Source organism: Mus caroli, unplaced genomic scaffold (genome assembly GCF_978045245.1).
Source record: "Mus caroli unplaced genomic scaffold, Mus_caroli_1 scaffold_6, whole genome shotgun sequence".
Classification (NCBI taxonomy): domain Eukaryota; kingdom Metazoa; phylum Chordata; class Mammalia; order Rodentia; family Muridae; genus Mus; species Mus caroli.
Genome location: NW_028227261.1, coordinates 114,490,584 through 114,517,430, shown reverse-complemented (window position 1 = coordinate 114,517,430; position 26,847 = coordinate 114,490,584). Strand labels below are relative to the sequence as shown.

Here is a 26,847-nt window from a genome sequence, read left to right as displayed (position 1 = left end):
CAAACTCATGAGTGATCACAACAATGGCAAGGTCGAAGAACAATGAAACCCAAGATAGGGTTCTGTAACACTAAAAATTGTGCTAATACTCAAATATCCCTGGCAAACTGTGGAGATGGCTTTGTTCATATGGTACATGGCACACAAAACTAAGGGCCTGAGCTTATATTTCCACCACTCCTGTAAACGCTAGGCATAGTGTGCCTAAATCAAACCCCAGTGTTGGGCAGACAGATCCCTGGAGCCTAGCTGAGTCAAGGAGCTCTAGTTTCAATAAGGGGTTCTGCTGTGAAAGAAATAAGGGAAAGAGCATTAGGAAGATACAAGACATCAATTTCTGGCCTGCACACCAACATGCACACCCACACATGTCAGGCAATGGGCTATTCACAGACAGCCTGGTCTCCAGTCGAGTTCAGGTTGTGAACCCCGGTGAAACCCAGTGGTGGTGATAATTCACCTACATGGAAAGGAAGGCGTTCCATCATGTCTCCTGGACACCTGGCTCCTATCAAAGTTACTGCCCCCACAGCCCCCACAGGAGAAGCATGATGTTTAGTCTCGTAGACAATGTCCCAAGCTTCTGAAGTTCAGGCTAGACTCCTCCTAGTTACCTAGCAACAACAAGATAACAAGCCCACCATAAGAGGGGCTGTTTGGCCCTTCCTCGCCCTTTTACTCTCTCTCCCTCTTACTCTCCCTCTCCTCTTTCTCTCTCTCTCTCTCTCTCTCTCTCTCTCTCTCTCTCTCTCTCTCTCTCTCTCTCTCTCTCTCTCTCTCTCTTTCTACCTTTTCTCTTTCCCCCTGCCTTCAACAATAAAGCTCTAAAACCATAGGCTGTCTCTGTTCATCAAGGCCCACTGTGCTTGGACAATAGGATAGACTTTCTCCTAATGAGCCATTTCTAATCTCCCGATGGAAGGCCTTCCTGTGCTACAGCCATGGACTGGACTTAGGACTCTCACATGCATGGGAACCTCTCTCCCTCTGCCCTCTCTCCTATATCTCTGGGGCTGAGGGTGTCACCCTTTGCCCACCCCTTGCCATGTGGGGTCAGTGGTTTAGATGTCCACCGGGGGCCCAGTGGAAATCGTCCAGCAGTCCTCCCACATCTGCCTGCCCAGAACACAGGAACTCTGGCCAGACGTGGGCTCTCTCCCTCCCCCCTTTTTCCCTACACCCCCACGCCCCCACACACACACATACATACACATGCATACACACACACTGCACACATTAAATAAATAAATAAACATATGGTGAGGATTTCTTCAGGTTTTACACTCTTTATCTTGAGAAGGGTATTTCCATCTTTTATAAATATCAAAAAATAGTTGAGAGGTTGGGCGCAGTCCTTTTGGTTCATGGTAGGCAAGCCCAACCCTGGCTATTCTCACTCTATAACAGATGAGAAAACTCAGACTCTCTGAGGTCATTCCGGCAGCATGTCAGGTTTAACATAAAGGCTGTTATGAGTTATGCTTCTATTGCTGTGATACACAATGAATGGCACTCAGGGAGATCAAGCCAAAAGCAACTTGAGGAGAGAGTGGTTTATTTTGACTTACAGTTGTAGTCCATTATGAAGATAAGTCATGACAGGAACTCAACCTAGAGGCAGGAACTGAAGCAAAGTCTATAAAGCAGTGCTGCTTACTGGCTTGCTCTGCATGGCTTACTTACATTGCCTTCTTATACATTCCAGGACTGTCTGCTATGGGCTAGGGCCTTCCATATCAATTAACAATCAAGAAACTGCCCTACAGACTTACCTACAGCCAATTTAGTGGATGCATTATCTCAATTGAGGTCCCTCATCCTAGATAACTCTGGCTTATGTCAAGTTGACAAAAAGCTGACCAGGACAACTACTAATTGAAAAAGTATTAGAATCTAGAACTTGAGTGTTGTGGCTCCTGGTCCAAGAGTTCAGGAATAGACTTTAAGTTCAATGATAGCTTCAAAGCATGTGGCATGGGACACCTTAAAAACCAAAATGATTATCTGAATATTTCATGATGTAGCTAGGAGATCCAACATATTTGACCCACTTCCAAGTTTTCAAGATATTTGTGTGATGTGACCACCATGACAAACTCTCCTTAATATCCAGAGATCCTTCCCTGTTTTAGAAAATAAAGAAAATTATTATCAAAGAAAAGTACCCAAGATGTGTCAGCAAGAAGATTGGATTAGAACAAGGTTTCTAAGGCCTGTACTTGTCTAGTGTGGTTTCCTTGCTTCTGGTAGATGGAAATGATCAGAAATCAAAGATCATTCACTTTGCAAACATTCTCAAATTTCTTTTTTCTATACTTAAAGTTTCTTAAGATTTTAGAAAATTATGAAAATACAATTTTTAAAGTTCAAATCTTGGGTACTTTTGAGATTCTTAGTCAACTTGACTTTTGATTCACTGTGGGTTAGCAGCTAAAGAGCAGATTCTGACATGCAGGCTCATGGATTTGCTGCTAACCAGAGCTTTACCTTTGTACATCTGCCATGAGGCCAATTAAGGAAGCTTGAGAATTCCCATCGATAGTGGTTAGTTTTTCCCATGAAACGAAAAGAGCTTTAAATTTTACATTTGCTTATTTAATGATTGCTGGGCAGGGTCTGCTTCAGGATGCAGATAGAACCTGAGGTCTTCTCTATAGGTGTTTCACTCTTGTTGAGCCTACAGTCACATGCAACTTGTTTGTCTCAGAAAAGACAGCAGTAATGGGAGAAGCAGCTCACAATATCTTCTAAGACCTCTCCTCAGGACCTCCTGATTGGCATAAGACCAATGGGGTGGGGATGATATTTCATATCTTCTAGTGAGGGTTTTTACAGAGTCATGTGATAAAGCACAGAGCCATGTAAAGAAACATATATATTTATATATTAATAATATAAAATTAATCGTATTAGTATATTAATATATATGGCTGAGAAAATAGAAACTGCTATCTGTTCACAGTTTGCTATGCAAAACAAGTTCTTAACATCTTTGTGCTGATAATGTGTGTATGTATGTATATATTATGCATATATATGTATGTATACATATATGTATGTATGCATATATGTATCACATTGAAGAAGGTTACACTCCTGAAGTTCTGAGATCATAGAAATCTGACTTGATTCCTGCCAGTCTTCATGAGTTTTTGCATGTCATAGCAATGAGAGCAAGTGTTTTCCCCAGCAGAACTGCCTAGAGGCTGAGTGTCATATGAACTATGATTAGCTCCTGGAATCCTAGGGAAAACTGTTAGGTTCAAATAATGGTGAATCCTGGCAGAAGTCATTTAGTGGAACACCTAGCAAAGTTTAAGATCCACATGAAAACAAGATTGCTTTTAAATTCTCAATGCTTGCAAACTGCTCGGCCATATAGTCCTGAACAAAGATGATGCTCACTGCTGGGTGTGCTACGCCCATTGCCATCAAGTCATCTGCTCAAAACAAATCAGACACAGCCCCACGCCGTGAGGAAACAGCTTCTCACTTCACGTATACATATAAGCGGATATAAACGAATATAAAAACCTGGAACAAAGAAAGGAGGCTCTTGGGCGTTTCTAAAGCAGAAGTTCAAATGGTCCAATTCAGTGTGCCTTTTAAAATCTCCCACTAAAAGGGAAACACTAAATTGGGTCAATGTCACCTTCTGCTACTTTTTAAAAAAATGACTAAAAAACTTAAAATGGAAAATTGCTTTTTCATTTCTGAATAATGGAGTATGGTGTCTCAGTACCTTGTCCCATTTTAAATGTCGATGCTGAAGATGACTTTCTCTCTTTCCATTTCCATCAAACCTATTAATAGCTACAAAAAAAAATTTCTTTCTTCTATTTTCTGCAATTCAAGCCCATTTGTCCCATATCAACTCTGTCTCCATGAAGGGAGATCCTGCCAAGCAAGCACCATTGAGGAGTCATGTTGCCATGTAAAGTGTCTGGCATTTGTTTCCTGAAAATAGTTCTCAGAACTGCAGCCTCCTCCTCTCCTAACTGCTGCTGCAGCTTCCCATCTCCAAACATTGGAGCTGCCACTCTCCCTGAAGCTCAGAGCTAATCAAGTCACTCTGCTAGGAAAGTTACAGTTCAAGGGATTCTTCTCTCCTGCCCTTCAATGACTGCATGTACTCCACACTGCCCAGATGAGAAAGGCGAGAGAAGGAGGTGACTATTTATATTCTTCTCCTAGTAATCGCATCAGTTTGAATGATGATCTTAGGAAGCAGTTGCTATCCAGTAAAGCACAAAAATCTCATAGCCTGATTTGGGGTAGCATGACTGAGCCCCTAGAACATTTCTCAAGTCTAGCTGCATCCTCCACATTCTCTTCTCTCTGCCCTTCTAGTACATAATGCTCTCCCAGCTCTTGAGTCATACCGCCAGATAAGCCTATTTCCATTTTTAATTTTGTGTGTGTGTGCATGTGTGTGTGTGTGTGTGTGTGTGTGTGTTGTGTTTGTGCGCAGGTCTTTGCATTCATGTGCAGAGCAAAGTGAGCATCTTCTTTGGTTGCTTTTCAGTTCTGTTGTTTTGTTTTTTGTGACAATCTCTCACTGACACCATGGCTCACTAACTGGACAAGATTGGCTGCCTAGCAAGCCACCAGGAGTCAACTGCAGTTGACTAACCTAGACAATGAGGTTGTATGAGGTTGTATGTGCAGCTTTTACATAGATGCTTAGGATCTGATCTCGGGTCCTTAAGTTTTCACAGCAAGCACTTTGCCCACTGGGTCATCTTTCCAGCCCATTGCTCTTGTTTGATGTATCATTGCCTGTGAGAATCCTACCTGGTCCAGGAACCTTTGTGATCCTTTATATTGAGCACATACTGCCCTAGTTCAACACCTTTGAGCACCCTCACAGTAACTGCTCATCCTGACTTCCTTGTCTCTGGAGTGGCCGTATAACTCTCTCAGTCTAAATGAGATGAAATCTTGAAATTCTGTTTGACCAATATTTGTCCTTGATTCCATAATCAAAATGAGATCTGCCTTGCCTGTCTCATCTACAGTGAGATGCAGTATATTTCCATATCCTTCATGACCTTGTGAACCGCTCAAATAAACAATGCATGAGCCTCTTTGCCTCTTCTTCTCCTCATTTTATCCCATACTTGCAGAGCCCTAAGAGTCACTTGCATCTCTAAGTCCCTGTTCATTTCTTCTACTAAGTCCTTGATGTACTCTGTGATTCATGCTAACCAGACTGCTTACTGTTCCTCTGTATTCCCTGAGCATTTGTGTCCTAAAACTTCAGTGTCCATGCCCTTCAGCATTACCTGTGTGAACATTCTGCCTGCCTTGGCTATGAAATCCTAATCCTTCAAAGACAAACACAATCTTTCTCAACACTGCCCCTGAGCTGACACCCTGACAAGCTGTTTTATGTCCCAACTCTGCTTCAGACCTCTCTTTTCTCAGCATTTGACATGAATAAACTGTTATCTTATTTTTGCCTGCATGGTTAGACTATGGCTTTGTAGCATGGAACACATGATAAGGCCAGTAGGTACTGTGAAAGAAGTGAAGACAAAATAAACTGGGTCCCTAAGGAAGAACAGCTCTACAGAAAGGTATCCACATATGGATATCAATTCATATAAGCGCTCGCTGAGTACATATAGGGCCTAATGAATCTAATCTTCTTTTAGACCAAAAACTAAAAACTGTTTCTTAGAATGACCACATTAGAGGGCATCATGTAGAAAGGGTCTTCTGTGCCTCTGTATAATTGCCAGGAGCCCTAGATAATTTATGTGACTCTTCTTCCAAAAACCAATTTAGATTAAACCAACCCTGGTAGCTCATGTCTGTAATCCCAGCACAGAACTTCAGAGATCAACCTAACCTACTGTCATGGTTTGAACATTCTTGGCCAAAGGGAGTGGCACTATTTGGAGGTGTGGCCTTGTTGGAGTAGGTGTGTCACTGTGGGCATGGGCTTAAGACCCTCACCCTAGCTTCCTGGAGGTCAGGCTTCCACTAGCAACCTTCAGATGAAGATATAGAATGCTCAGCTTCTCCTGCACCATGACTTCCTGGATGCTGCTATGTTTCCTGCCTTGATGATTATGGACTAAACTTCTGAACCTGTCAGCTAGCCCCAATTAAATGTTGTCATTCATAAGACTTGCCTAGATCATGGTGTCTGTTCACAGCAGTAAAACCATAACTAAGACAGAAATTGGTACCAGGAGTGGGATATTGCTGTGATAGACCTGACCATGCTTTTGTTTGGAAAAATGTGGATTTGGAGACTTTGGATTTGGAATGCAGTGGAATGTTCTAAATGGGGCTTAGTGGGCTATCCTAGTAGGCATATGGAAGACTTTGTTGCCGATAGTGATTTGAATTATGCAGACCTGGCCCAAAGGGTTTTAGTGGAGAATTTCAATATGTGGCCTAGAGACTGTTTTGTGGTATTTTGGTGAAGAATGTGGCTGGTTTTTGACCTTGTCTGAAGAGTCTACCTGAGGCTAAGGTAAAGAGATTTATGTTAATTGTATTGACAAAGGAAATATCAAAAAAGCCCAGCAGAGACTTTGTTCTATGGTTAAGTCTCATGCAGAGCACTTTAGACAAGCATAGCAAGCTTAGAAAGGAAAAATATATAATATATGGTTCAAGTATCAAAGGGGCACCAGGAGGTGAAATGAAGCTGAATCCTGTGTTCTAGGAGATAGCAGATTAAGAGAGTGTTACTTTGGGGCAAAATCCTACTAGTTAAATTTAGATTCAGACATGATGGTACACACATTTAATCCCAGGAAACAAAGCCAAGCATATATCTGAGTTCCAGGCTAGCCTGGGACAGAGCAAGTTCCAGGTGAAGAAAAGCTTAAATCCAGGCATGGTGGTACACATCTATAATCCCAAGAGACAGGCATGCAGAACTCTTGAGTTCAAGGTCTCAGTTGCATGACCCAGGACTGAGGGGGTCATGCAAAGGAGATGAGACTTGACACCATGAAAAGAACCTACGAGAGGTTATTGCTGAGGCCTAGTCGCAACGGAAGACCCCAGCATATTGGAGATGCCATTACCATGGGATGACCACTAAGAACAGCAACAGCAGTAGAATAGATTAACCTGAGCTTAGGATGCTACAGAGGGCAGAGCTGTAGAAATGATGCCAGCCCTTTGGAGGAGCCCAGAAGATTATGTGTGGATCCAAGACATTGAAACAAGAAGCTATAACATTGAAGTTGCCTTGGAGACCCCAAGATGTTTGAGATGCCAGAGTCATGGGCTATCTGCTGAGGAAAGCTGTTAACAGGAAGTGGAACCAGCCCAGGAGAAAGAAGTTTGTTGCAATCAACAAAGATAAAAAGGAGTTGGAGATCTGAAGACCACTTTGACATCAAACATGGAGATGTAGAGTTTGGAGTTTGCCCAACTGGTTTCCTGTCTTTCTTTGGGAATTACAGGTAAGTTATTGGAAAAATCCCAGAAGAGACTTCGAACTTTGGACTCTTTTTTATTATTATTATTAGGTATTTTCTTCATTTACATTTCAAATGCTATCCCAAAAGTCCCCCATACCCCCCCACCTCCCCTACCCACCCACTTCCACTTATTGGCCCTGGCATTCCCCTGTACTGAGGCATATAAAGTTTGCAAGACCAAGGGGCCTCTCTTCCCAATGATGGCCAACTAGGCCATCTTCTGATACATATGCAGCTAGAGACACGAGCTCTGGGGGTACTGGTTAGTTCATATTGCTGTTCCACCTATAGGGCTGCAGACCCCTTTAGCTCCTTGGGTACTTTCTCTATCTCCTCCATTGGAGGCCCTGTGTTCCATCCAATATCTGACTGTGACCATCCACTTCTGTGTTTGCCAGGCATCAGCATAGCCTCACAAAAGACAATTATATCAGAGTGCTTTCAGCAACATCTTGCTGGTGTATGTGATGGTGTCTGTGTTTGGAGGCTGATTATGGGATGAATCCCAGGGTGCGGCAATCTCTAGATGGTCCATCCTTTCGTCTCAGCTCCAAACTTTGTCTCTGTAACTCCTTCCATGGGTGTTTTGTTCCCAAATCTAAGAAGGGGCAAAGTGACCACACTTTGTTCTTCATTCTTCTAGAGTTTCATGTGTTTAGACTCTTAAGATTGTTGAGACTGCTATAGACTATGGGGAGTTTGAACATTGGACTAAATGTATTTTGCATTATGCTATGTTTAGGTATGGCCTTCATATGTTTAAACAAGCCTATGGGGACCAGGGAGTGGAGTGTGATGGTTTGAATATACTTGGCCTAGGGAGTGGCACTATTTGGAGGTGTGGCCTTGTTGAAGTAGGTGTATCACTGTGGGCATGGGCTTAAGACCCTCACCCTAGCTTCCTGGGGGTCAGTCTTCCACTAGCAGTCCTCAGATAAAGATGTCTCTCTGGATGTTGCCATGATTCCTGCCTTGATGATTGTGGACTGAACCTCTGAACCTGTAATCCAACCATAATTAAATGCTGTCATTCATAAGACTTGCCTTGGTCATGGTGCCTGTTCACAGCAGTAGAATCCTAAGACATGCATATGATCTCCATACATTGTCTCAGCAGATTAAGGCTTATGAGGCAGCATACTGGTCCTGTACACCTTGTGGTTCTTTGTCTGTTTGACTGGTTTTACTTTTCACAATATTGTGTGTTTGCAAACATTCATGGATATACCACAGTACATGGGTGGAGATCAGAGAACAATGATGGGGAGGTGATATTTTTCTTCATCATTTAGGTTACAGGAATCAAACTCAGTTCATGGCACCTAGTGGCAAGCACCTTTACACATGGAACCACCTTCCTGGAACCTTCCAGTTGGTTCCAGTCACTAGTACATGAAAGCCAGTGAAGCTGGTAGTTTGATTTTTATAAAAGGGAACTTTTATTCCCTACACCCTAGAGACACTGCACTGAATATCTATGATACAAACAAAAAGCAAGCCCATTGTTCTCTGTTTCCATGGAGTTTAAGTTGTAATGGAGACCACCAAGGCTTCACCATGGCTGACAGGAGTCCTGGTCACTTTATCTGCCTCTTCCTCCAAAAGCCAATTTAAATTAAGCTAGACCTTGAGGCTTATGCCTATAAACCCAGCATAGAGCTTGAGAGGTCAGCCTAACCTCTCAACCTGGACTTCTAGGCCAGGATTGGCTACAAAGAAAGACTTTGACAAAAAAAAAAAAAAAAAAAAAAAAAAGATGGTATTATATTTTATGACTCTGTCTGTATAAATCTCAATGGTTTATATTGTTTACTGAAACATTTCCTAGGCTTATGAATTTACCTTTTATGTTTTGATTTGGAAAGATGTTAAACATTTTAATGGAACCTGAATAGTATGATGAACTCTAAGCACAAGCTGTCCCTCATAGGAATGATAACAGCAAAAGAAATTTAACACGGAAACAAAATATTTTGAATAGTTTCTGAGAAATTTTTAAATTGTAGATATCAAGATATTCCATATAGCTTATTCAAATGGAATATCTTAAGCAAAGATATTCTCTTACGTATTCTCTTAAACACAGTACCATCATGCCTTTAATTAATATTTTTTCGGCCTACATAACAATGTTTGTTTAATCTTACTGCATATTCTTTGTGTTATGACTGAATACTTATATTTTGCATCAATGTAATATTACCTAGTTTAAGCATCTATGTAATTATCCAGGTGACTTTTGACTCTTTTAAAAATAATCACATGCTTTTTTTTCTTGTTGTGTGATAGGTCTCTCTGGATATTGCCAGCTCACCTCAAATTCAAGACCTTCCTGCCTTGGCTTCCTGAATACTGGGATTACAGTTGTGCACCACTACACTCTGATGTGGGCACTTTTACAGTATTTCTGTGGATAAACAAGTGATACTTTATGAAGACACAGATGTCTCCGTATCATATTCTTTCAGTGTCTGCCATTTGAAATCTTTTCTCCAAAACATGTTTATCCAATACTCCAATTTGGAGAGTTTGATATGCATCCAGGAACCTAGTTTGAAAAATTAGGACAGAAAATTACCACTTGTATAGAAAAGTATGTAAGATACTTTTGATAGTATCTGCACATTCAGAAGTATACTGGCAATACTGGATCCCCCATAGATAGTGTGGGTCGTGTATTAAGAAGAATGTTATTTTCCTCATAATTAGATTCAGGTCACACAATTTTTTGGCAGAAATACAACATAAGTGATATTATATTCTCAGTACATCACATCAGAAGATATATGGTGTCAGTTTGTCTCAAAGTCCATCCACAAATTCCACAAGATCACAACACCTTTAAAGCTACAGTTTTATCATGCATTTTTAGCAGAGAAGTCAGAAACTCTCCTTTTCTTCTTTAATGTGCTTTGTTGAAAAGTGACTATAGAAGGAATGAGAGAGAATAAGAGAGAATGAACATAAGATTCTGGTGCTGATTGCTGGAGCATCGTGGTTTCTTATGGATCAAGCTAATGATGGTGATTCGTGTTTGGTATTTGTTGGTGGACTGAACTTCTGACAAGATTGGAATCTCTGCCGAAGAACTACTTCTAAACAGGTCTACCCGCCCCTATCTTGTTAGCCATCTTTCTCCCTTTCTTTTGTTTGCTGGTCTATAAGGGAAGTTGAAGCATCCAAGAACTCTTATTAAAGTAGGTTTTTGAAAAATATACGCCTACAATGAGATATTTATTTTTACAATAGCATGTTAACTTTATCTCTCTCTCAGGCACAACTGCTATCGTTAGCATTTTCTTGATTATGTATAACATTTTGTCTATTCTTATTACTTCATCACTAATGACTGGAAGACACCTATAATGACATAGCTTTCAAAACACATGGGAAAGTGAATACAGTTTATTAGAGAGAAATGTGGAATTCCTTGCCCAGTGTACTTGGGTATTTGATTTTAACACTTTAAGCGCTAGTCTGGGTGCTAAGGACACACCTCATATCTTCAACAATAAATGAAACAAGGTCCCACCTTCACAAGATCAAGGTCACAGTTAACTACATTATAAAGATAGGCAGATAAAAGACAACAATATTTCACATAACACTACATACCATAAAGGAAAGTACATTCAGGCAATTCTTGACAGAACGAAGACAGCACTAGTGTAGTCAGAGTAGAGGTCTGAAGGCTTGTCTGAGAAGATGATAGAACAAACTAGGATGACCTAATAGAGAATAAGTGATGTGTTACTATTTAGCCATTCAGACAGAACTAACTAACATTGATTCTTCCAAGACAGATGTTGTTCATTCTTGATTCTCAGAGCCAATCAAAAAGCAATGGGTCCTTAACCAAAAAAGAAACTTTTTTTAATATTTAAACCAAAAGCCTAAGGTACTTGGTTAAAAGGAAGGGAGAAAATTAAGTCTTAATACACGCTCTTTCATTCTTCTCGTCTCTGATTTCTAGGCTTCTACAGATTTAATGGGGGGGGGGGAACTTGCCATTTTAATGAGCACTGCAATTGAGAGATGTACCACCTGGAAATCAGGCCCCTCTAAGTGGCTGTGAAGTCAGTGTTTTCCTGATTTGAGGTCAGTGGAGTCTGGTGTCTGTGTCTCCCTGGGAAAATCCTTCTATGTAAAAGCATTTGACTCACTGTGGCTGCATGAATCCTCCCAAGGAGCTCAGTCTTCAGATCAGAGCTGGCTACTCCTTTTCAATTAAGTGTCTTTCAGTCCTGATCATTGTCCTTGTCTTCATTCATGTCAAATGGTTCTCCCTGTAGAGAACAGCAGCTGTTTATTCTGGGCTAACTCAGATAAACCTTATTGAAATAACTGCTTCCCCTGTGCAAACCCATCCATCACCTTTGCCTTGACAATCAGCCTGGTGCCCTGTACATTTCTGGGTCCTAAAGGACTAAGCCTCCTCTCACCCTAATGTTGCACCATCATCTGCTACATGTGAACCACTTAGTGAACATCAATTGATAAAATTGTAAATCCTGAGGAAATGGGTGTATAGTGTAAGTCTAAAAGGTTTTCTTGGAGACAACAGGGCAATGAAAATGGTTTTGAGTTTTAGACTGACGCAGTGCTGGGTCATGTTCTCTGAGTTGACCTTACAACAATGGACATAGAAAGCAATAAGAGGCTTGAGATCTGATGAGCCTCAGACAGGTTTATCATAATATCTACATAGAAGCTATCTCCCCTGGCTTCTAAATTCAGTCTCATACTATGCTAGCTAGCAAAGGGAATAAATGGGCCCAAGAGACTTGCAAGAAGACTATTGAAGAGTCCACATAGTCTCTGCATAACCTCCATAAGCATGGCCTTTACTAGGTATGGTATAATCCTGAGGCCAAAGGAGAGCCAATGAGCCTGGTAAGGCATCTATTACTGATGAGATTTAGTGAGAACCATTGACTTCTCACGTGTGTGCTCTAGATATACATAGGAATACACATGTAGGTACACTTAGGTACACATAATGAGTCCTAAGGTAGATTGGTAAAACAAATAAGCAGAGCCAAGCACTTTGGCAAAGTAAAATCAACCTTTTTTGAAAAGTCAATGAGGGCTAACAAGCCCAGGATATATATATATACATATATATGTATATACGTATATATGTATATATGTATGTATATACATATATATGTATATATATATATCCTCCCTACCTCCCCCCAACTCCCCAAAGCAGATGGAGAGCTAAATCAGGGACAATGAGTTAAGAGCCAAACAAAAGAAAATTTCAAGGAAGGAAACGTATTCTGTGTTATGGCATAAATGCCTGAGTGTGCTAGAGCTTATAAGCTGACCCCTCCCTTGGAGATAGACTCCTCTCCAGCAAGTACACAGGACACATTTTAACTGCTTCAACTGTGAGGGCTGCTATTAGGGCTGTGCACACCAGCCAGCACCAACAGGAAATTTAAGACCCAGAAGGAGCTATCCATTCCCTCTGACTAGAAGGGAGACATCTACACACCTCCACGTGGGCTGCTTTCTCTGACTGTTCCTAGGTGATGACACCCAAAGGACTGGGTGGCATGGCTGAGAATTCTCAATCCATTTCTAGTGGCCCCCGGTCTGTGAATTGCCATGGAAGTGAACTGCAGCCATGCCTGAAATCCATTCATCAGGGCAGATCTGGTAGGATAGGCTCCCAGCAGCTATGCTTCAGACACAGACTATTGCACAGAAGGAGGAAGTTTGTTTACTACAGGGTGCACAAAAATATAGAGGACTGTTGTGTGTGCAGGGCCAAAACTCCAGTGCTTTAGTGACTAACAGCAAATGAAGCCTTGGAGAGTAGAACTGCTAGATGTTGTATGAGACTCACAGAAGACGTCTGGGAATCCCTGTGTTCTGCTCATGAGAAGATGAAAGGGAACTTGTCAGCAAGGTTTTAAAAAAAAATTAATGCAAGGAACTAAAGACTGCACTAAAACCACAGAAAGTGAAAACTGTATTTGAAAATATTGTTAAAACTTAAAATACAAAAGTAGCCAAATCAGTAAACGTCAGAGAAAGCAAACATCTTAGACCTGTTGTCTTAGTTACTGTTGCATTGCTGTGAAGAGATACCATAACCAAGGCAACTCATAAAAGAAAGCACATAACTGGGGGCTTGTTTATACTTTCAGAGAGTTAACCCCTGACCACTGTCAGGAAGCGTAGCACTTGAGCAGTAGCTTGAGAGATTACATCTGATCCACAAGCAGGAAGGAGGCAGAGAACTAGTGAGTGGGCCTCCTATGGGCTTTCAAAACATCAAACCCCCAATGACACTTCCTCCAACAAGGCCACACCTCCTAATCCTTCCTAAGCAGTTCCACTAACAGGGAAGCAAACATTCAAATACATGAGCCTTTGGGGCCATTCTCATTCAAACCACCTCAAGATGCTCACACACACACACACATCCTCAGGAGTCTCTCAGCTCAGCCGCAGGATACCCTATGCAGAGATGCTTGCTGGCTCTAACAGAACACTAGGGTTAGAGAAGTATCTTTTTAGTTTTGCATATATAAAAATGGGCAGAAAACACTTTAGCCTTTCAGTAGTAGTGACTGAAGTACATGTAGTCAAAATCATAAAAGGTTTTTTTAAAGTTTGAAAGAAGTGCAACACAACAAAGTAAGACATAGTCCCACGTTTTACTTGGACCCATGTTCTCTGACCAAAAGAGATTTTCAGAGATAGTTTTTTGTATGCATTGTTTTCCCTGAGGCCTATGAAGTTTCAAGCCACACCCAGCTTACTACAAGCAAAAAGAACTGTGTGTAAATCACACATGTTAAGTACTTCAGAGGAGAGCTGGATGCTGTTGTATACTACTATTGAAGTCTTTCCTTTTTTATTCCCTTTTAATGGATAGAATGTGGGGAGTTGGGAAGAAAGAGATGAGATTTGTTCTAGGTTAAAGTACATGTAATTTTGTTCTTTCTATAGTACAGCAGTAGTTGAGACATGTTTTAAGATGTCAGGCTACACTTGCTTTCCCTTGTGATAATAAATTGGTCATAATTCAATAACACAAGTTGCCCCTGGAAGTAACTGCTCATAATTTTGAAATATTAAGGCTTTGTTGAGCTTCTTATGGCTTAAATCTGTACTGCTGGTTGTTAAGCAAAATACCCTGAGATTTCTGGGGCAAACAGTTTAAAGGAGGAAGCCATTCTACCTGCATGGGTAGCTTGGATGCTAGTATCCTGTGCAGCTTCCCTTCATACAGACATTTAGTAAAAATTTTAATTTGTGTGAAACTTCTAAAACAGTATGGAGACTCCTAGGCCAACAGAGCAAGTCTGCAGGACAAATGAGATCCCACATGTGCAAAGCCAAAGCATCAATATCTCACTATTGAAACGCTGGACCAGGGAAGGAAAATGCCACGGTCTTCAGGGAGGCACAGAAAAAGGTCACTGCTTTGTCGGGCATGATTCTTTTTCTAATTTATTATTTTATGTGTATGGGTGTTTTATCTGCATGTGGGTATGTATACTACGTGTGTATCTGATGATCACAGAGGCCAGAAGAAGGCATCAAATCCCTTGTAACTGAACTTACAGACAGTTATGAGCCACCACATGGGTGGTAGGGTTAGAAGAGGCTGGGGTTGGAACCCAGTTCTTCTGGAAGAGCCACTCCAAAATGCAGAGCCATCTCTCCAGCTCCCAGGGCATGACTTTTAGGGGGCTTTCCAAGTGTATTACCATTTGACACAGCACTCCATTGCTATTTGGCCACTTTACTAAAATCTGCACAGGTCAATTCTAAGTCTGTATGTCTCCGTTGACTTTGTGAGGTTTTTATCTGTAGGAGATGCCTTAGCTTACTTCTCTATAGCCATGATACACACCAGGTCCAAAGTCAGCTTGGAAAAGAGAGGATTTATTTCCTCTTATACCTTACATTATCTAGGGAAGCTACAGCGGGAACCTGTAGCAGCTTCAGCACAGTACATGGAGGACAGTTAGAATGCCTCTTACTGGCTTACATTTTTCATACCTTCTAGGCCCACTTGCCTAGGGCTGTTACTCTTGAAGTGGAAATTTGGGGGATTTTGCTTGTTTGTTTTGAGACTCAGTTGTGTCATGTGATGTTTTTCTGGGAACTCTCTGATGAGAGGATATTTTTGCTGAAGCATACACATGGGAGGATGTTTCGCTGAGAACAGATACATGGTGTTGTTCTAAAAGTTGCCTAGCAAAAAGGCATGCGATATTTTCTTAGAGAAGATACTTGAGACAATATGTGAGGTTTGGAAAGTGTGTAAATGTAACCCAACAGATAGTGGACGATGCTGTGTGGCATTGGTTCACCTTGCCGTTCTTTGATGGTCTTCGTCGGGCTTTGCTGATGCTGGTCTCTGACAATACTGTGGCATTGGTTTGCCTTGCTTTCTTTGTTTATCATCATTTGTTGTACTTACTCCATAGACAGAAACATACCAGAGAACTTCTGATGGTGTTCCAGCAGTTTCAGGCTGATTGGTAGAGCCTCGTGGGTTATTCTGGATTGAACTGCCATTGCTGATTCATAACCAGTGTTGTTTGAGAGTGGATCAAGCTACTGCTGCTGAATTTGTGAATTGAACTGCTGATACCCTGACAACACAGATTGGATTTACCCCACAGAACTGTTTATAAACACCTGCCTCTACCTCTGGAGTGCTGAAATTAAAGGCATATACCATTATGTTAGGTTTGTGGGGTCATTTCTAAATTGCTAATTGATGGGAGAGGCCCCAGTGCACTGTGGGAAGTTGTAGGCTTTATATTTTTCAAAACATACATTAATAAGTACACTTAAATGCTTTAACCTCCCTTCTAAATTACTACCCACCAAAGGTGGTAGAAAGGAAAGGTGATTAGGGCAAAGGAGGATGTGGACCTGTTTATAAACAGTTTCTTTGAAGCCAGCTTTTTCTACATAGTTAGTCCTAGAACAGTGAGGGCTACAGAGAGAAACCTTGTCTCGAAAAAAACAAAAACCAGGCTAGAGAGATAGCTCAGCAGTTAAGAGCACTGTCTACTCCTCCAGAGATCTTGGGTTCAATTTCCAGTAACCACATGGTAGTTCATAACCATCTATAATGTGATTTAATGCTTTCTTCTAACATGTAAGTGTACATGCAGATAGACCACTCATACATTAAATAAATAAATGAATAAATAATAATAAAAACAGAAAATAATGGCCCACAGACAGTTCCACAGGCCAGTCTAATGGAGATAATTCCCCTATTGCATCAAACTGATTAAAACTAACCAGCCCTATGGGTGTTGTGACTTATGGGCTTTTGCGTGTGTTTTCATTGACTAGGAAAAAGAATGAGCTTTGTGTTAATGCTTTGACAGTTGGTTTGGGTTTGAAGTCTTTCTGTTGGGCTTTCCGAGTACAGAGCTCTATCAGTTCAAGCTTAATGTTCCTCCCTTCATGAGGAAACACAATAATGGGAGGAGCAAGTGTCTGCCTAGGAACAAGTGCACACACACTTTAAACTGGCTTTCCAAAGCTGGAAGGCATCACAATAAGATGCGAGCTGCATTTTGTGTATACTGTACAGTTTTATTGTTCTTCATCAAAACGTAAAGTTTTGTGTTTCTTTTGGGAACAAACCTGCATGCTCCAAGCCACCACATGAACAGACGGCACAGTGAACTGTGCCAGCTCTTCTACAGCCTTTGAGGTCTATTACAAGAGCACAGCCATTATCGACCTCCTGAGGGCACTTCATTTGTGTTCTGGCTGCAGTATTAGTGGTAGAGCATACTATAATATGGATCTTCTGCATTTATTTATTTATGTGTTTATTTCAGGATTCGTTCATTTATTTATTACCAGACATCAACCACAGTCTTCTCCCCACCTCCCACCCCCACCTCTCTTGCCCTGTGGAATATACTGTGTGTAGCCATGTATTTTGTATGACTATATTAGAATGTATGAATCATCTGGTCTTTATTTTTTTATATTGTTTGGTTACTATGATCGAAAAGTCTCAATGGAGAACTATATTTTTGAAACTTGGAAGCACTGGGAGCTTTGTTGAGCAAGTCAGTAGAATTTCTAACAATTTGCTCATGTCCTAAATAAGCTAACACTTCTCCTGATGAATTGTGAGTAATGGGGGCAGGTAGATCCCAAGCTTGGGTAGGTTTGGGGTGGTGGTATATTTTTTTCAACGTCTCTTAATTCCATATTATTAATTATTCATATTCCACGACACAAAGTTTGGTCATTTTATTCTAACAATTTGGTCATTTTTGTTCAAGATTTCTCCTGCAACGAGCAGCAAACCCCAAGATGTTTAATATCACTTATGAGGCCCTAACCCATCTGTCTCCCAGGCTCCTTTACTACTGTCAGCTATCTGGTCAACCTGCACAACACTTTTCTTGACTGAGCCCTCTGGCTGGTGCCGCCACCACTTTACTAAAAAGGCTCCTCACCATGCTTCAGGTTGTGAATTCTGGACTTCGCATCCTCCAGAAAGCTCTCTTAAACTCTCACTTGCATCACAAGCTACTCACCTGTGGTCCCACAGAACCTGGTTCATCCTAAAAAGGTTCTTAATTACTTCTATAATCGCTTGTTTATTTAAACCTCACACCATCTGTAAGTTTCCTGTGGCAAGATATTACATCTAGCTCATTTTCACATCCTCAGCCAAAATAGGACCCCCGGGATGAAGAAATAAAAGGACAGCATGCCTTTGTCACTCGTGGACAGGAGCCCTGCATTCGGGGCCACCCTCCACCAATTACCTTCGCTCTTCAGTCATAAACCTAGAGAAGAGACTCTCAAAGTAAATCTCAAGTAAAACGTGACCCTCTGTCTTCACACAGCCAGGTGGCTGGGCTGAACAATGCCCCCAAGGTCCTGCCAGTGCTGTACTCAATGACCCAGTATGCCAAAGGCTGCAAGGTGCATTGAGTTGCTCTAAAACACATGCAAGACAGGCAACCCCGGCACTCTCGCTCTGAAGAGGAGGAAAGGTGAGCACTCTCAACAGAGGCAGACTCAAAAAACCCTCTGCTCTGATTGTTACTGGAAGAAGGGAATTAACTCAAAAGTCAAGTACAGAACCGTGAATATTTAGTCACAAGATGCCCTGCTCTGCCCTCCAAGACTCAAATGTTATTAAAAAAAAAAAAAAGACTAGACTTAATTAGGAAGGGTTATGCTCTTTGCTGACTTGAACTTATTTATTAATTTTCAGTTTACCTTCCAGTTCTCTCCCTGGGTTTTGGTCCCCCCACCCCCTCCCTTCGTGAGGAAACACAACCATGGTATTTGAACCTTCCCCTGTGCCAACCTCCCTTTCACCTCTGTCTGCTAGGCAAGAGCGGTGCTCTCTTTGCTCCAGCAGAGCCTTGGCCACGGTTTTAGCTGGCATGCAAATACCGAGTGTGATCCTTCATGTTTTATTTAATAGAGTCGCTGAAAGAAAGGGAGGAGGAAATTGTTGTGAATTAAATGCCCTTGTCTCTTCAGGCAACAAGATAAAAGTTCTGATGGATGGCTGGGATGGCTCGAAACGGAAGTATTAACACAAAACAATGATTCCGTTACATTTCTGTTCTCTGGAGTGTTGCAAATGGCAGAGGAAATTTTATTCCAGAAACAGATTACAGGAGGCATTCTCCCTTGCTAGAACAAGTGCGTTTGGTGAGGTCGGGAAGCAGGGAACTCCATTCTGTGATCTGTACCTAGTCCTAGCCTATCTATGTTCCCCTATGGCTTTGGACAAGTTACTACCATCCCAGACCTGAATTCCTCAAAGGCTCCCGTTTGCCAAGAAACGGGATATAGTCTCTTCTGGGTTTATGCTATGCACTTTCTTCTGAATTCATCTAAGCACTAGGCTCGAACTAAGAACCGCGCTGTTTTCTGGGAATCGTACCCTTCTCTGCTGGCTGGAACCCTGAATAAAATCAGCAGCAACAGGAGTTCACCACGTGCTACCATCCCTCTGCAATGGCCGATGGGGAACCGATTCTACCAAGGATCTTCCGACAACAGGCACGACAGTGTGTCTAAAGTGTTGGGTGACTCCAACAGTGGCCCACACTGCCACCGCACCGGCCGCTGTTAACTTGATCAGAACTAAGTACATGATGAACAACACGGAGTGAATAACAGGTTTGGTGATCGCTTCTGTTTCCTCCTCGGTGTCAGAACAGGGAATTCTTAGTAGGGTGTGGCTTGTGGAAATAGTTCTGACCAGCTATGGTTTAGAACCTCGCTCATTCTGATCTTTCTGAGCCTGTAACCCTCCCTGAGTCAATGAATCTTGGTTTGTATCATCCCATTCCCAGGGCAGAGACCCTGTGTTCTGGCTGTGTACAGTACTTAAAGCACTGATGGAGAGTGTTTAACACTTGGTTTCAATTGCCCAAGGTTCAGTGTCTAAGCTCCGTGTGTTCACTATATGTCTTTTTCTTACTCGTCCATGGACACTGCCAAAACTAATGGAGATTTGATTTTCTCTGGTGGGGTTTATTATGCAAACCACACAAGACAGTTTCCTCACATATGGCTGCTGTCATCTGAGTCTATAGCTTTTGCTGTGTGTGTGTGTGTGTGTGTGTGTGTGTGTGTGTGTGTGTGTGTGTGTGTGTGAGACAGAGACAAAAAGAGACAGAGACAGACAGAGAGAGACAGACACAAAGAAACCTCTTCTTTGAAAGCTATCGTTTCCTACACAATCATAAACTATGCTCAGTATTACTTACAAGGTCAGAATTTGGCTCAGGTTTTTAAATGAAATTCAGTCATTATTCTTAAAAACAAAAAGCAATCCAACTTCAAAGCTCACTTCAAGGGAATGAGCTCTCTTAAAGTGGTCTCGAAGTATCCTTAGGTTTTATCTTGGTTTCAGTTTATTCAGGGCTATTACAGAACACAAGCAATTTGCATCCTAAAAACTTTAAAAGATAAATCTGTTTGAACCACAGTGGATGTGGACTTGGCTATTATTTTGCTCAAATCAATTATTTAATGATTTAATGCTATAATGTCCACATCACAATACTGGCTCCCTAAATGTGCTAATTTTTTCCACAGTCTTCGTGGCTTTGTTTTATTTAAAAGTTGTTTAGGGATTCAGACAGTCCTGTATGGAATGCTGATGTCCTAGTGTGATAGGTGAAATCAAACTCTTCTCGTGGGTAAAATCACTCTCAGATAATAAACAATGATCTCCCACAGGCCACTGAGGCATAAACACACACACACACACACACACACACACACACACACACACACACACACACACGGCATAAGAAATTCCCTGGCAGAGTAAATTAACAAATGTAACTCAAATGAACTTAACTTGTTAGAGTATAGAGTTAATGAGCCTGAAACATGGGAGATTAGTTTAGGAGAGTGAGCTTGGGCAGACTCCAAAGCAACACACTGCATCCCAAACAGGAAGAAGTCCAGACTGTTTGTCACAAGGACTGGGGGCAAAAGAGTCAGCAAGGACTGGCTGTCCAACCATCACGCTCAGGGAAAGACAGCCAGAAATACACAGGTACAGTTTCAATTGCCTTCATAACTGGATACTATATGGAAATGGGTGAAACATTTTTGAATGTGTTGAGTGAGTTTGGAAGACTCATTTAGACTTAACATTTGTAAGCTTATATTTGAATTAATGTTGTAGTCTTGGTACTGGACTCCTCATGAATCAGTTTAATGAGCTCAGTTTTTCATAACATAGTCTGAAAGTGCAGTAAGTTAGCCTTCGTCCTACCTTTCAATATTGTAAAGGGAAAAACATAAAATATAATTATAAGGAAAAGTCTATCTTACTTAAATCTATGAGGATGGACCCGGAATCCTATTTCTCAAGTCATATTACCTATTAAAAGATACTGGCATCTACAGCTTCCATGGATCCTCAAACTAACGAAGATTATTAATTAGATTTGGGAAGTTACTTAACATTTATGTGCTATGACTTCTCTCTCTCTCTCTCTGGAAAATGAGAATAAAAATACCTACCTCATACCATAAATTTACTATGTGCCTGATTACTTAGGGGTTTTTTTTTATTACTATTTCAAACACTTAGTTATTCTTAGAATGGAATAAAGTTAGATCTTTACCTTGTCACATTAAAAAAAATACTTTTTGAAGATTTTGAAGTTACCAAGGGAAAACATTCTTAGCCAGAAAATATAGGAAAGCATTTTTACTGTCTTGAAGTAAGTAAGTTTGTATGAGCAAGACGACAAAGCAGAAATAACTAATAGATGCATAGTCACAAACATTGAAGCCTGTTGTATAGAAAATCAAGCTTTCAAAGAAAGAAGGAAATGAAAAATTACTTTTAAAAAATACAGGATATAGCAGGGCAGTGGTGGCTCATGCCTTTAGTTGCAGCACTTGGGAGGCAGAAGCAGGCAAATCTCTGTGAGCTCAAGGTCAACCTGGTCTACAGAGTGAGTTCCAGGACAGCCACGGCTACACAGAGACACCCTGTCTCAATAAAACAAACAAAGAAAAAAGGAAATATAAGCCAGGGTGACAATGTGCTCAGTATGACGTTAATAACGATTTCACAAGGAGGGGTAAACAGGTGAGGAGTGTGCTCGGGCTATACGCATACAAAGCAGATGAATCCCCGGTAAAGAAAGCTCAAGCCACTAACCAAAGAGAACTAAACCAGGAGTGAGGATGGTGTCTGAGGAAGCTGCCAGTGGGGCTGGGAAAGGAGATAACAAAGTAGAAACGTGAGGAACAGGGGAAATTGCCTGGTAAAATTACCCTGGAGGAAAGCTCCAAGGTCTTTTAGGTGTGAGTGAACCTGAGTTTGAGTCTCATCTCTAACTCAGTCACCTCGCTAAGTTTCTGGTTGGTTTTTGCTTCCTCATCCTTGGTTTAAAGTAGGGTTATTAAGACTGAATGAAGCAGATATTGGTTCGTTTCCCCCACAAGGTTTGTCCCACCATTGCCCTAGCATATTTTACAGACAGGACACTATGGTAGATCAAAGGTTTTGTGGCATGGTCAGTGATTATGTTTGGTAGCATTCAGAGTAACTTCCTGTTCCACAGATGCCAGGATGTAGGGGAGGAGGCTCCCTAAGTACCAGCTTAACCTCTCCAAGGTCAATGAGTTGTGTGGGTGTTGTCTTCAGCCAGGGGCTTTGCCATCAGTTTGTGGAGAGTAACCTATAATCTTGGAAACAGTAGGGGTTATTTGGGGATCCCCAAGGGATGCCCTTGGCCAACAACTTAATTTGATGTAACCCAATCCTGATCCTGGAAGCTTCATTCGGTGACAAGAGATGGCCAATTTGGACTGTGTCTCCCTCATAACTTGGCTATTTCACTTAAGCCACCTTGATATGTGTACATATTTTAGGAATCTTCTACTGTATTACTTTCCATACTACCTCTCAAGTGGCCCCTTACTTTCGCTGTCTCTCCTTCTGTTCCCTCCTCATGCCCCTCTAGAGTAACCGACCAATACCTTTAGACCTAAGTAGTAATATAAGTAGACTTAAGGCCTACTCCACGAGATGAAACCCATACCCAACGCTGCTTGGGTGACCAAGAACCTGAAACGAGATAGCCCAGTGGCCTAGGCTAAAACCAAATACTACTGGTCTAAAACATAATATAATGATAAAATGACTCCTAATGCTATTCTGTTATACTGACAGATCCACCCCTTATTCAGTCATCATCAGAGATGCTCCCTTCTGCAACAGATGGGGACACAGAGAGCCACATCCAGACATTACACAGACAGTGAGAGACCTTGAAACACTCAGCCCTAAATGGGATGTCTCTGCCGTATCCCTCCCCACGGGAATCAGGGAACCCCCAAGGAAGAGGAGGCAGAAAAGGTGTAAGAGCCAGAGGGGATGTGTAAGTGTTACAGCTCTGAGGGAAAAGACTTCCCCAGTGGAAGTGGTATAGCTCAGAGGGAGAAGGTTTTCCCAGTGCACGAGTTACAACTCTGCTCTGAGGGTGGCGGTGGGAGTCTCCAGTGCAAATGTTACAGCTCTGAAGGGAAAGGTTTCCTGGCAGTCAGGAGCCAAGGAATACCACAAAGTCACACTGCAAAAACAAACTTCACCCAGATTTATTGGAAGGAAAAAGCCCAGGAGGGTGGATGCCCATACCGGGGCAAGAAGCATCAAAGAACTGAGCAGTAGACAGGGTTTATACAGGGGTTTTTTGTGGAGAGTGGAGGAGCTTTTCAGGATGGAGACTGGAGCGTTTTCAAGTCCTGAACCTGAGGTTTTTACTTTGTAGGGCAGAGCTTAGCTATCCATGTCTGCAGTGGGCTGGAGAGTGCTCTGTGAGAGGAACCTGGCATTTGGAGGTACACAGGGGGCATGGTCTGGCCACTCCACATCTCGAGCACTGACAGGATGGAGAACACCAAAAATAAGCAAGAAGCAAGGCCCTCCAAATCAATATGAACAAAGCTCAAATAAACTCAAGAGTCTGAAGTAGTATGCACGCCTGCCCAGGTCTGCACCAGGTCTTCTGGCATGTATTATGGCTTCTAATTCAGTGGTTTTGTGGGATTCCTGAGTGTGTAGGTGAGTGGGTTCCCATCTCTGTGCCTTCTCTTCTGTTCTTTTCCTTCTGTTTGTTTGCCATGTTCAATCCCATTCGGTTTTGTTTTACCTTGTTATGTTTTATTTTGTCATATTTTATTATTATCTTTTAGAAGTCTGTGCTTTTCTAATGAGAGACAGAAAAAGGGGTGGATCCAAGTAGAAGTGGGGATGGGAAGGAACTGGGAGGAGTAGAGGGATTGGATATTATAATTGGGATATATTATGTGAGAAAATAATCTATTTTCAATAAAAGAGAAAAAGATTGATTGCATCAAAGTATTGGGCTCAGCTGACTCTTTCCCACCAGGAGCTGGAATCACGACTTAGTAAAGCCACATTGGCTGGTCTAAGCGCTGTCCTTCCAGCTGCGCAGTGACCAGTCCAGAAGAGCTGCCAGACCCTTTCCCCCTGCGGCCTGTGGTCAGACCTGAGGCAGTGTCAGAAATAGAAGATTCCTTCAGAGGTTGAAAGCAAAATGGACAGACGCGGACTTTCAGATCTCCGTCGGAGCCGTCTGCTTCAAACACCAGGAAATCGTCTCCTGGTGGCCAGTGGGAAGAGCAAGGTTGAGCGGGTTCTTCCAGGCAAAAGGCGGGAGAGAGTCTCTAGGGATCCTGGGATGTACATCCGAGCAGGTTATTTTATGTCTTCTCCTTTTAGGATGAAGTCTTGATAGTTGATGCTGCGGATTGGTCACATTTGTGTATTTTATGTGCATTTGTTGTGCTGCCGTAGCGCTGCGTCCTGTCAAAGGTGGAAAGAGGGTTGTGACTGCAAGAATGTTAATATATAATAAATCCAGTCGTGAAAAATATAAACAAGATGAATCATAGGAATGAGAATACATATATACATCATGAGAGAGAAAGAGGGAGCGAGGAAGGAAGAGGGAGTGAGGAAACTAGATGCAGAGAGAAAACTGTGGTTTCCAATAAGTGGATTGTTTTTACATCAAAGACTGCCACCTAGTGGAATTGTAAGGAAACCCATTCCTCCCACTGCTGCCACTTTGGAAGGCAGCCAGAGCAATCAGATGCAGCTGACCTGTGAGCCTTCGGAGCTGAATAAAAGGCAGATGAATAAATGTTGGTGCATCAGTAGATTCTAAATCTTGACAACACAAAGCCTTACTTAATTTGATCCCTGTGCATCAGGAGGCTTTAAACGGCCATTAGTCATGCGTGCTGCCGGCTCCTCTCGGTTGCAGAAGACTGGGCTGTTTACGGGGCATATGCCAGCCATATTTCTTCATGTGAGCCAGCTAAAGGAAACACAATTTCTTGTGACTAAGAAAAGAGAATAAATATACACACAGTTGTTTTACCCTGCATAAGCTTTCATGGACCCTCATGGATCCTCTCTCTTCCAACCTATTTAAATAGGGGGGATGTGCAGTTAAATTTGGGGGAATGTGCAGTTGAAATTTTTGAACAAATGAAGTGACCATAGGCACTTTAAAAATGTATTTTACCTTAAGTGGGATTTTAAAGAGATTGTTTCTATCTGGTAATATAGTATTGACAAGGAAAAAATGTTCATATTAATTTTTTTCTTGTTCTATTAAATGTAACATTAAATTGTATGTATGAAAAAATTTATCCTTAACACCCTGCCTCCACACTATATTGCTGACTTAAACAAGGTTGACTATACCATATGCCAAAAATATATATTTAAATGCCAGCTGCAGCTTTGCATGTCTAAACCTTTGTATTGCTTTTTTAGATAGTATAGGAATAAACAAATAAAAGTTTTCTTTAAAAAATAAATCCTACCCAAGAAAAAACAATCGTTAGAAGCACACATATTTTTAATCATATTCTCTACCTCCTCTAGTCCCCAAATTCAACTCTCATTTACACATTTCTGAAGTTATTTCTGTCCTGTGAGTAAAATGTTCTGGATTCAGCTGGTCTAGTGTACAGATTTAATGGCCACCCAGCTCCTTTGCAAATAAGAGCAAATAAACAGATCCAAGAAGATATTTTCTCTACTAAGCTAGTGCAATGTCAAAATTAATTGGATAAAATTAGAATATATGACCTACTAAACCTTGTTTAAAGGTAACAATAAGGTTTTCATTTGGGAAGCCAACCTAAAAAGCTTTCAAAAAAAACCCAAGAAATAGCTCCAGTGAACATGTGATACTTATAATTCATTTAAATAAGTCATTTTAACTCCTTTGAAAACAGAGAAGGAGCAGCCAAACAACCCAACAAAATAGTCTGGAGTCAAGGGAGGGAATTTTCATGATGGCCAAAGTTACAAAAAAGTAAATACAACTTCAAAGTTCAGTAAAATAGTCTTAGAAAATGTCAAAGTCGTTAGATATGACAATGAAAGGGCCATCGGACAGCAGTCTCGGTAGAGTGCTGGGGACAGAAACCAGGACAGGAGAGGAACGATAGAGACAGCAATGTTATTCTTCCCAAACACGAGTCAAAGAGGAAGTAGTTGGGACCCAGAGTCCCACTGAGCGGGGCATTCTAAGACAAGATGACCAAGAGCATGTTTATTCCCACAGGAAAGACTCTGAGTGGGGGTAGATATGAATATGCAAAACGCTGAGGGGAGGGCTACATAGGAATGCCATCTTGTATTTAAGAAGAAAAAGTATGGATGGCCAGAGAGGAACAAAAGGGGAGGAAAGCAGATTTTCTGATGTTCAAGAAGATGGATTTCTGGGGAAAAGGTATTATTAGAAAAGTCATTAACTACATGGACAGACAGCCATGTATGACAGAAGAACAGGAGCGTCAAGGAAAGCTCAGCTCCCAGACCCAG

The 26,847-nt window shown here is 41.6% G+C and overlaps 1 long non-coding RNA gene across 1 annotated transcript in view; it reads right to left on the bottom strand.

Annotated features, from left to right (window-relative positions):
• Positions 1-23,549: 23,549 nt before the first annotated feature.
• LOC115030878 (uncharacterized) overlaps positions 23,550-26,847 on the bottom strand; it is a 59,748-nt gene continuing 56,450 nt past the window's right edge. The window contains exons 4-5 of the long non-coding RNA XR_003836461.2: positions 25,195-25,324; positions 23,550-24,807 (exon numbers count right to left, since the gene is read on the bottom strand). This is a non-coding gene — a long non-coding RNA (uncharacterized LOC115030878). The remainder of the gene's footprint in view (positions 24,808-25,194; positions 25,325-26,847) is intronic.